The sequence below is a fragment of the Ornithorhynchus anatinus genome, chromosome 2 (assembly GCF_004115215.2).
Source record: "Ornithorhynchus anatinus isolate Pmale09 chromosome 2, mOrnAna1.pri.v4, whole genome shotgun sequence".
Lineage (NCBI taxonomy): Eukaryota > Metazoa > Chordata > Mammalia > Monotremata > Ornithorhynchidae > Ornithorhynchus > Ornithorhynchus anatinus.
The window spans coordinates 20824508-20835718 of NC_041729.1; positions in this window are offsets into that span (position 1 = coordinate 20824508).

The window sequence follows — 11211 nt, forward strand, 5'->3', positions numbered from 1 at the left end:
ATTATTACTATTATGCTATTTGTTAAGCACTTATTTTGTGACATGCACTGTACTAAGCGCTGGGGTGGATATAAGCAAATCGGGTCGGATAAGGTCCATGTCTCACTTGGGGCTCACAGCCTCAACTCCCATTTTACAGATGAGGAAACTGAGGCCCAGAGAAGTGAAGTGACTTGCCCAAGGTCATACAGCAGACAAATGGTGGAGCCCAGATTAGAACCCATTAACCCTCTGACTCCAAGGCCCACGCTCTATCCACTACACCATGCTAAAACATCTCCTCTTCCCATCAAAGGAGATGCTTGTGTGAACAGATTGGAGAGGAATGCAATTGTTCTGAAACTGGGGATATAGCTCTGGGTCCCCCATTAGGAACACGCTAGGTTTGGGCATTTGAATGGACTTCCATATGATGTCTCTATGCTATTTGTCGTGTGCATTCAGTGTGATGTAATGGTACTGTACAGAATCAGAGTGGGTAGCCTACTTTCTCCAACTTTGGGCAGTCAAATAATGACAATAATAACGATGGTATTTATTACATACTTACTATGTGCTAAGAGCTGGGGTAGTTACAAGGTTAACGGAGCAGACACAGTCCAGGACCCAGGCAGGACTAACAATTTATCTTATCCCCATTTTACAAATGAGGAAACAGATGCCGAGGGAGGTTGTACTTACCCAAGGCATATGAGCGGTGGTCGAGCCAGGATTAGAAACCTGGTGTCCTGACTCCATCCAACAATAATAATAGTAATAGTAATAATAATGATATTTGTTACTTGCTTACTATGTGCCAAGAACTGTTCTAAGCACTGGGGTAGATACAAGGTAATCAGGTTGACCCACGTGGGGCTCACAGTCTTAATCCCCATTTTACAGATGAGGTAGCTGAGACACAGAGAAGTTAAGTGACTTGTCCAAAGTCACACAGCTAAGTGGCAGAACTCGGATTAGAACCCACGACCTCTGACTCCCAAGCCCGTGCTCTTACCACTAAGCCACCCAGGCTTTGTCCACTTAGGCCATGCCTATCCTGGCCCTGAATAAGTTCATGTTCCACATGGGGGCTCACAGTCTTAATACCCATTTTACTAATGAGGTAACTGAGTCACAGAGAAATGAAGTAGCTTGCCCACGTTCACACAGTAAACAAGGGGTGGAACCAGAATTAGAACCCAGGTCCTCTTACTGGCAGGCCCAGGCTCTTTCCACTAGTCCTTCTCAGAGTTCTCTTCCAATTTATAAGCATGGGAGATCCAAGAAAGACATTTTCAAGCAATGACATTTTTGGTAGGTGATAGATTCCTCTAGCTAATATGCAAGGTTGAGGCAAACCTCCCAGCCACAACAAGTTGCTCAAATTGGTAGAGAAGAAGGGAAGTCGGGTGCGGAGGGAAATTAAACCTGTGGGAAATTTCAGAACCCAGGATAGTTCACATATTATTAAAAAATGACTTACTCCTCAGCCTCTGATCAGAGAAATAATAAAACTTGAAATGCCTTGAATTTATCAAACGGCTATCTTCTCTGGCCCTGCTGTAGAGATTTGATTGTAGAAAAGAAACTCAAATGTGCATTCCATTAGGTACATTTGCAGAAAATAGAAATCATCTGCATCAGGAGAGAAGAGGGCTGGATTTCCAAATGGACAAAGCTGAGTTGGTTGGGGCAGCAGAGGTTTGTATGCTCTCTTCCAGATATTTCCTTCTCCCTGCACAGAACAATCACCCACTGGCAATGGGATAAGCAGTGGCGGCAACTTCTATCTGGGTGGAACCTGGGTGATGGGACTTCTTAAGTCTGGATGTTTATTTATCCAAGTGTCAATCAGTCATATTTATTGAGCTGTTACTTTGTGCAGAGCACTACACTAAGCACTTGGGAGACTACAGTATAACTGACGTATTCCCTGCTTTCAAAGAAATTAAAGTCTACTGGGACAGGTCAGGGTGGTTTATTGAGCGCTCACTTGTTTAGAATTGCTAATTCACAGAGCTACACTGCAGGCTTGATAGCTTCCAAATTCTCTGCCCTTTCTTCTGAGAGTAATAATAATAATGTTGGTATTTGTTAAGCTCTTACTATGTGCAGAGCACTGTTCTAAGCGCTGGGGTAGATACAGGGTAATCAGGTTGTCCCACGTGAGGCTCACAGTTAATCTCCATTTTACAGATGAGGTAACTGAGGCACAGAGAAGTTAAGTGACTTTCCCACAGTCACACAGCTGACAAGTGGCAGAGCCGGGAGTCGAACCCATGACCTCTGACTCCGAAGCCCAGGCTCTTTCCACTGAGCCATGCTGCTTCAGGGTTCCACAGTTGATCCTAGGCAACCATTAGTATTCTAGAAATGTCCTGCCTGGTGTTGGTGTTTGTATCAATCAATCAATTGTATTTATTGTATATTTACTGTGTGCAGAGCACTGTACTAAGTGCTTGGGAGAGTGCAATATAACAGGATTGGTAGTCATGTTCCCTGTGCACAACAAGCTTACAGTCTAGAGGGGGAGACGGACGTTAATATAAATAAATACATTTTGGTTATGTACATAAGTGCTGTGGGGCTGAGGGAGGGGTGGAAAGAGCCCGGGCTTGGGAGTCAGAGGTCATGGGTTCTTATCCCGGCTCCGCCGCTTGTCAGATGTGTGACTTTGGGCAAGTCCCTTAACTTCTCTCTACCTCAGTTGCCTCATCTGTAAAATGGTGATTAAAACTGTGAGCCCCAAGTGGGACAACCTAATTGCCGTATATATACCCCAGTGCTTAGAACGGTGCTTTGCACATAGTGAGCGCTTAACGAATACCATCATTATTATTATAAAAGATGCAAATTCAAGTGCAAAAAGTGGTGCAGAAGGGATGGGAGAAGAGGAAAGGAGGGTATAGTCAGGGAAGGCCTCTTGGGGGAGGTGTGCTTCGAAGATTGGGAGAGTGATTGTCCGATATGAAGAGGGAGGGCTTTTCAGGCCAGAGGCAGGACGAGGGCAGGAGGTTGGTGGCAAGCTAGATGGGATCGAGGTACGGTGAGTAGGTTGACATTAGAGGAGCAAAGTGTGCTGGCTGGGTTGGGGTAAGAAATCAGCAAGATAAGTTAGGAGATGGCAAGGTGATTGTATGCTTTAAAGCCGATGGTAAGGAGTTTCTGTTGGACGGGGAGTTGGATGGACAACCCCTGGAGGTTCTTGATGAGTTGGGAAACAGGGACTAAATATTTTGGTAGAAAAATGATTCAGGCAGCAGAGTCGAGTGTCTCTCTGGAGTCGGGAGAGAGAGAACTCAGAGAGGTCAGCAAGGAGGCTGATACAGTAATCAAAGCAGGATAAGATAAATGCTTGGAGGCAACTGAGTAACAGTTTGGATGGAGAGGAAGCGCAGATTTTAGCCACGTTCTGAAGGCTGAACTGAAGTATCAGAGGCATCAGAGGTCTTTGGAGCAGGAAAATAACCTTGAGAGATGGTTTTAGTGACGACAGAGTTTTTGAACTTTTCTCTCTCCATTGGAGATCTATGGCAGGCACAGATGGGTGACCCAACCTCTGGACCTTCTCAAGGAATTTACACCTTATACTTTAAGCAGTCGGGTCGTGGCAACTGTTCTGGTTATCTCATTATCTATGTCAAGTAAATACCAAAGGAATACTAAAGAATACGGGCTATTATGCAATGGATGATTTTCAAAAACACCTAACAGTCGCCTATTTTATTTAGGGAAGGATCTGTCTTTCAAAATACTAATCCAATACATGTTTTGTATTTTCCAGAGCAAGCGGTGTTATCAGGAAGGGATTTCTTAATTTCCTCCTTCTCTGCAGAGGTTCTTGGCACTCTGTAATGTCTTTTTTTCTCTTTTTTGTCTGTTGCAATGTGGCTCTTCCACCATCTCAACCCCTCCCTTTCTTAGACCTCATTTAGTAGCTCAGATCAGAGCACAGTGCCTCTCCTTTTCAGAGTTTTGTTCCTCTGAAGCTCTTCTAATGAACTCTTTTGGAAATGTGACATTTAATTATTGAGAAAAGCTTCCTTTGGACTCCAAAGACGACTGATGTTTCAATCAGGCAGAGTTGAATTCCCTGTATTTCCTGCTTTCACCTTTCCTATTTCGTTTTCTGCCTCTGTCTATTCCTCTGTCTCTCTCCTCTCCTTCTCCCCTAACAGATGCAGTGTATTAAGAATTATCTCTAAAAACTGGGCTGCATCCTATGTGTTTGGTTGCTTATTTCTGGGTTTTCAGTAGGCAATAACATCTTAAAGATTGCATTCATTTATGCTGTGACAGTTCTACCAGATAAACAAATTTGATTAAACAGCCCTTTCCGTGCTCATTATCAGTGTGGTAATGAGTCCTTTTATAACAACCTTTTGACCATCTACCAATCCCAGATGATATAAGTGTTTTTAGCAATGTGACCTTTCAAGAGACTTGATTAGGTGTTTGGTATGTGTCTCTGGAACGTGGCCCAGGGAAGATGGCCTGAGGGGGGAAATCTTAAACTTCCAGAGAACCTTAGACATTGGGGGAGCAGGCTATTGCTGTTGTCTCAGCCTTACTTTCCCCACCGTTAGAAATGGATTCGCCTTGGGGTCTTTAATAGTCTTTCTAGAATGATTTAGTAACTAAGCAACAGGATAAACCCCCAAGCAGTGGACTCACTTGCACTGTAACTCGCTGGTGACTTTGGGTAAGTCATTTTTCCTAAGCAGGGGCCTTGTTTTCTTACTTGTTACATGGGGATGACAGGCCCTCAGACCCTCTAAGGGCCTGGGAGAGGGATAACCGATACATATGCTGCAAATTATCCCATAAACATGGCTGGTTGAAAAGGCTTCTTTGCTTTTATAATAATTGTGGTATTTAGTAATAATAATGTAATGTTGGTATTTGTTAAGCGCTTACTATGTGCCGAGCACTGTTCTAAGCGCTGGGGTAGATACAAGGTAATAGGGTTGTTCCACGTGAGGCTCACAGTCTTAAGCCTCATTTTATAGATGAAGGAACTGAGGCACTGAGAAGTTAAGTGACTTGCCCACAGACAGCTGATGGAGCGGGGATTAGAACCCATGACCTCGGACTCCTAAACTCGTGCCCTTTCCACTGAGCCATGCTGCTTCTCTATGTAAGTGCTTACTATGTGCCAACTACTCTATTAAGCTCTGGGATTAATTGGGTTAGACATGGTTCCTGTTCCACATGGGGCTCACTATCTTGATCCCCATTTTACAGATGAGGTAACTGAGGCACAGAGAAGTTGAGTGACTTGCCTGAGGTTTCACAAGGGGTGAGTGGCGGAGCTGGAATTAGAACCCAGGTCCTTCTGACTCCCGTGCTCTATTCACTAGGCGATCCTGCTTCTCTAGTGCTTCTTACAGTTATCTGAAGCTTACTTTACCCTGCTGCTTTCCTGGAAGACATGACCAGATTTCACAAGATGACCCAGCTTGCCCAGTAGTTGTGCTGTTAATATTACAACCTCAGTCATTATCTCAAAATATTGAATTTACTCTATAGAAATTCAGAATTGTGAATTAATAGAGCATTTTTGTTTTTCCAAAGTACTTTCCCATCATCTACCTCATGGTGCCCTCTCCTCCCTGTGCAGTAGGAAGACGCAGGCATTATTAGCCACATTTTATAAAAGAGGTCATCAAGGTTAAGTGACTTCTTGAAGGCTACTTAATCGACCAATGGCAGAGTTGGGATTAGAACTCAAGTCTGCTGATTTTCAGACCCATGTTCTCTCCACCAGACCATTTTCAATGCATCCACACTGAAGCCTTCCCCATACCGGATGACCTAGTGGATAAGAGCTTGGGCTTGGGAGTCAGAAGGTCCTGGTTTCTAATCCAGGCTCCCCACCTGTCTCCTGTGTGACCTTGGTCAAGTCACTAAACGTCTCTGTGCTTCAGTTACCTCATCTGTAAAATGGGGGTTAAGATGGTGAGCCCCATGTGGGATATGGACAATGTACAACCTGATTACAGTACTTAGAACAGTGCCTGTCACAAAAACCACAAAATATCCAGATCAGAAATCCTAGATCCAGGAGGTGAGATAATAATAATAATGTTGGTATTTGTTAAGCGCTTACTATGTGCAGAGCACTGTTCTAAACGTGGGGATAGATACAGGGTAATCAGGTTGTCCCACGTGAGGCTCACAGTCTTCATCTCCATTTTACAGATGAGGTAACAGGCACAGAGAAGTGAAGTGACTTGCCCACAGTCACACAGCTGCCAAGTGGCAGAGCAGGGATTCGAACCCATGACCTCTTAGGTAGGCAATCTGAGAAAGTTGAGCCCCACAATTTTTTTTTAGTCTATTAGGGGTGGGGAAAGGTGTTCTCACTGACAGCAGATTGAACTGGGGCAGAATGGAAACGCTGCTCTGAGAAATCAGCGTGGCTCAGTGGAAAGAGCCCGGGCCTGGGAGTCAGACGACATGGGTTTGAATCTCGGCTCTGCCGCTTGTCAGCTGTGGGACTCTGGGCAAGTCACTTCATTTTTCTGTGCCTCAGTTCCCTCATTTGTAAAATGATGGAGAGGCTTCAAGGCTCTCCATCACCTTGCCCCTTCCTACCTCTCCTCCCTTCTCTCTTTCTACTGCCCACCCCGCACGCTCCTCTCCTCTGCCGCCCACCTCCTCATCGTCCCCCGTTCTCTCCTATCCTGCTGTCGACCCCTGGGCCACATCTTCCCGCGGTCCTGGAACGCCCTCCCTCCTCACCTCCGCCAAACTAATTCTCTTCCCCTCTTCAAATCCCTACTTAACGCTCACCTCCTCCAAGAGGCCTTCCAGACTGAGCTCCCCCTTTCCCTCTGCTCCCTCTACCCCCCCTTCACCTCTCCGCAGCTAAGCCCTCTTCTCCCCCCTTTCCCTCTGCTCCTCCCTCTCTCCCGTCCCATCCCCTCAGCACTGTACTCATCCGCTCAACTGTATATATCTTCATCACCCTATTCATTTTGTTTAATGAGATGTACATCACCCTGATTCTATTTATTTGCCATTGTTTTAATGAGATGTTCTTCCCCTTGACTCTGTTTATTGCCATTGTTCTCGTCTCTCCGTCTCCCCCGATTAGACTGTAAGCCCGTCAAAGGGCAGGGACTGTCTCTATCTGTTGCTGACTTGTACATTCCAAGAGCTTAGTACAGTGCTCTGCACATAGTAAGCGCTCAATAAATACTATTGAATGAATGAATGAAAGAATGAATAAAATGGGGATTCAAAACTGTGAGCCCCGTGTGGGACAACCTGATCGCCTTCTATCGCCCCCAGCGCTTAGAACAGTGCTTTCCACATAGTAAGCACTTAACAAATACCACCATTATTACTATTATTAAATCAGAACTGGGGTCTGAGAGCCAGATGTCATCAGCTCAGGTATCAGTTCTGGGGGAACCCATGTCATAATTTCCCTGAGAGGTTAAGGTCTCTGCTTCTCTTTGGTTTGGAAACCTGCAGGAGTTTGAGGTAGGGTAACCAGACTCTGATAGGGCTTTGCCTCCTAAGTGGCTTTAAACAATAAAAAAGGAGAAAGAAAAATAAAAAAGGCAGCAAGAACATTTCTGGGTTGAACATTTGAAACATCTTTAAGAGCCTCTGGGGTTACTGGCGAGGGCAAATTGGTGTTGGAATCTGCTCCGGTTTCCCTACACTCTGGGGAAGCTGAGAAAAAGTCTGCTCCAATACTAATGACAATAAAGCCCTGAGGGGACAGCAGGGTTTGGAAAATCATCCTCTCGTTGCCAGATTCTGGATTTCATGTGAAGGGCAATTGTATGTTGCTGCTTTGCCTGTTGAGGCTAATTGCTGTTTGGATTGGTGCCTGGCAGAATCTGGGATGGAGAGTGGCAGTTCATGGCAGTTCATATTTGGATCCATGGGGGACTAGAAACCCAAAAGCTTAGCATTCTCTGAGCAATCCCTTGGGGAAACTGTGGACGGGGTAGATAAGGATGTCTTGGCAGTGCCAGTCTTGGGAGGGTTCTTGATTTTAAAGTAGCATAGGAAGAAGCAAGGTGTAGTGGACAGAGCCCAAGCCTAGGATTCAGAAGGTCATGGGTTCTAATTCCAGATCTGCCACTTGTCCACTATGTGTCCTCGGGCAAGTCACTTAACTTCTCTTGGAATCAGTTACCTCATCTGTAAAATGGGGAATAAGACTGTGAGCCCCATGCAGGACAGGGACTGCGTCAAACCTGATTGCTTGTATCCACCCCAGTGCTGGGCCTGGCACCCAGTAAGTGCTTAACAAATACCACAGTTATTATTATTAATAGTCCACAAGAGAGTGGAATGTGGAAACCTAAGTAAGAATGAAAGTGTCAAAGGCTGACATGGAGATTGTGTAAGCAAGTCAAAACCGGTGAGAAAATCAATCGATAGTATTTATTGAGCTCTTTCTGTGTGTGGGCACTGTACTAGGTGTGAAGGGTACAATAATGATATCGATCACAATTTATGCCTTCAAGGAGCTTGCAATTGAAACCACTGACCCCGGGAATCCAGGCAAATGAAAAATCTAGTGGCTTGGGAGTCAGAAGGACGTAGGTTTCAATCCTGGCTCTGCCACTTGTCTGCTGTGTGACCTTAGGCAAGTCACGTAATTTTTGTATGCCTCATTTACCTCATCTGGAAAATGGGGATTAAGACTGTGAGCTCCTCATGGGACATAGACTGTGTCCAACCTGAATAGCTTGTATCTAACTCAGGGCGTAGTGCAGTGCTTGGCGCATAGTAAGTGCTTACCAGATGCCATTGAAAATAAACAAACCCCCAAGCCATTGAGAGATGCGAACTCATACACGCTCATGGGGTAGGTCCTTGCAACCGGTTGGCCCATAGGAATCCCTTCAGAAAGTTTACGCCATTTCAGTGGCTTGGAACTTTGCAACTGGGTTAGTTTGAGGAACTTATTGACAAGCCCAGAGTCTGTACTGCTGCAGCCAGTCTTGGGATTTCGGTCCCTGGAGCTCCCCAACAGCACTCGTGGGCTTCCTGGCAGTCGCCATGGAGACTCTCTGGAGGCTGCCTCACATCCTGCTAACCCGTTGTTCAGGACGACAAAAATCAAGGGACGACAACCCCAAATCACCTTGAAAATAATTCTGAGAACTTCCAGATGTGAGAGAAAAGCCGAACGCTTGCGGAGTTGGAAGGATGTGGATGGAGAGAGAAGAGTCAATAGGAAAGGCAGACGTTTGGCGGGGAAGAAAGGGAAGACAGACAGTTGGTGGGAAAGATGGGGAAGGCAGTCAGATGGGGGACGGGAAGGTAGAGCTGCCCATTTATTTCAGTAATTTCCAGGCTCCAGTCTCCACTCTGTCCAGAGTATTTGACATCCCCTCCTCGGCCTCTCAGGCTTCTCCATTTCTTTTTTGGAATAAAACAGAAGCTCTGTTTCTCTTTATTCTCTTCTCCTTTATTCCCCTGAACCAGCCCCTTGAGAGCCAATAGTTCTGTTGGAAATTTGAGATTTTTTTCCCCAGTCCTTTCAATTTCTGGAAACAGTTTGATGATGATGAAGTCTCCTGTCCAACAATAGATGCATTTTGGTCCAGTGTGTTGTGAGGAAAGGGTTTACTGGCAGCATGAGAGATTTAGGCTAGATTTAAGGAAAAACTATGTGTCAACAAAGGTTATTAGGCACTGGATTGAGTTACTGGGGAAGTTATTATCAAGTGCTTACTTGGTGTCAAGCAATGTTCTAAGTGCTGGAGTAAACACAAGTTAATCATGTTGGACACAGTCCCTGTCCTACCTGGGGCTCACAGTTTAAGTTGCAGAATGTCTTCAAAGCAGATTTCTGTGTCTGAGATGGAAATAACTGTGGTCTTGCCTGATTGTTTCTCAGTGTTCCTTTCTTGATCCTAATTCTTTGAACAGTGAGCATTAGGTATTATTGAAAATGGTGTGGCACAGGTAATAGAATCCATTGAGTGCCCATTATGTGTCATACACTGTACTAACTGTTTGGGAAAGTAAAATAGAAGCAAGAGACATGTTCTCTGCCCAGAAGGAGCTTCCACTCTAAGGGTGACAGTCTACACTCTGCTGCCTGGATTGTCTTTCTACAGAAACGCTCTGGGCATGTAATCCCCCTCCTGAAAAATCTCCAGTGGTTGCTTATCAACCTTCGTTTGAAGCAAAAACTCTTCACTATTGGTTTCAACACTCTCCCTCACCTTGCCTCCTCCTACCTCACCTCCCTTCTCTCCTTCTACAACCCAGCCCGCACATTCTCCTCCTCTGCAGCTAACCTCCTCACCGTGCCTCGTTCTCACCTGTCCCTCAGTCGACCCCTGGCCCACGACCTACCTCTGGCCTGGAATGCCTCCCTCCTCACATCTGTCCAGCTAACTCACTTCCCCACTTTTCCTCTGCTCCTCCTTCCCTCCCCATTGCTCCTACTCCCTCCCTCTGCTCTACATCCCCCCGCTCCACAGCACTTGTGTATATTTGTACATATTTATTATTCTATTTATGTTATTAATGATGTGTGCATATCTATAATTCTATTTATCTATTTTGATGCTATTCATGCCTGTCTACTTGTTTTGTTTTGTTGTCTGTCTCCCCCCTTCTAGTAAGTGAGCCCGTTGTTGGGTAGGGATTGTCTCTGTTGCCGAATTGTACTTTCCAAGTGCTTAGTACAGTGCTCTGCACACAGTAATTGCTCAGAAAAATACAATTGAATGAATGAATTAATTTACAGAGTGATCAGAATGAAAAACTGAAGGGAAAGTGGAATTTACATATATACACAAGTGTCAAGGAGGTACATAAATAAATGTATAAATCATAGAGGAGTGTGAACTGGGCTTTAGAAGTGGTGACCTATATCCCTCACCTCCCTCTTAGTTGACGGGGTATTGCTTCACTCCCTTAGTAGCCCAAAGAAATAATAGAAAAGCCTCCAGAAATGAGACCTCCCCCCACCTGAGCCATGAAGTCTGTCCATAATCCTTCACCGTGCAGAGAAGCAGCATGGCCAAGTGGATAGAACACGGGCCAGGGAGCCAAAAAGACCTGTGTTTTAGTCCCGGCTTTGTCACTTGTCTGCTTTGTGACCTTGGATAAGTCACTTGACTTCTCTGTGCCTCAGTTACCTCATCTGTAAAATAAGGATTAAGGGTGTGAGCCCAATGTGGGACAGGGACGGTGTCCAACCTGATTACCTTGTAACTACTCCAGCGCTTAAAACAGTGCCTG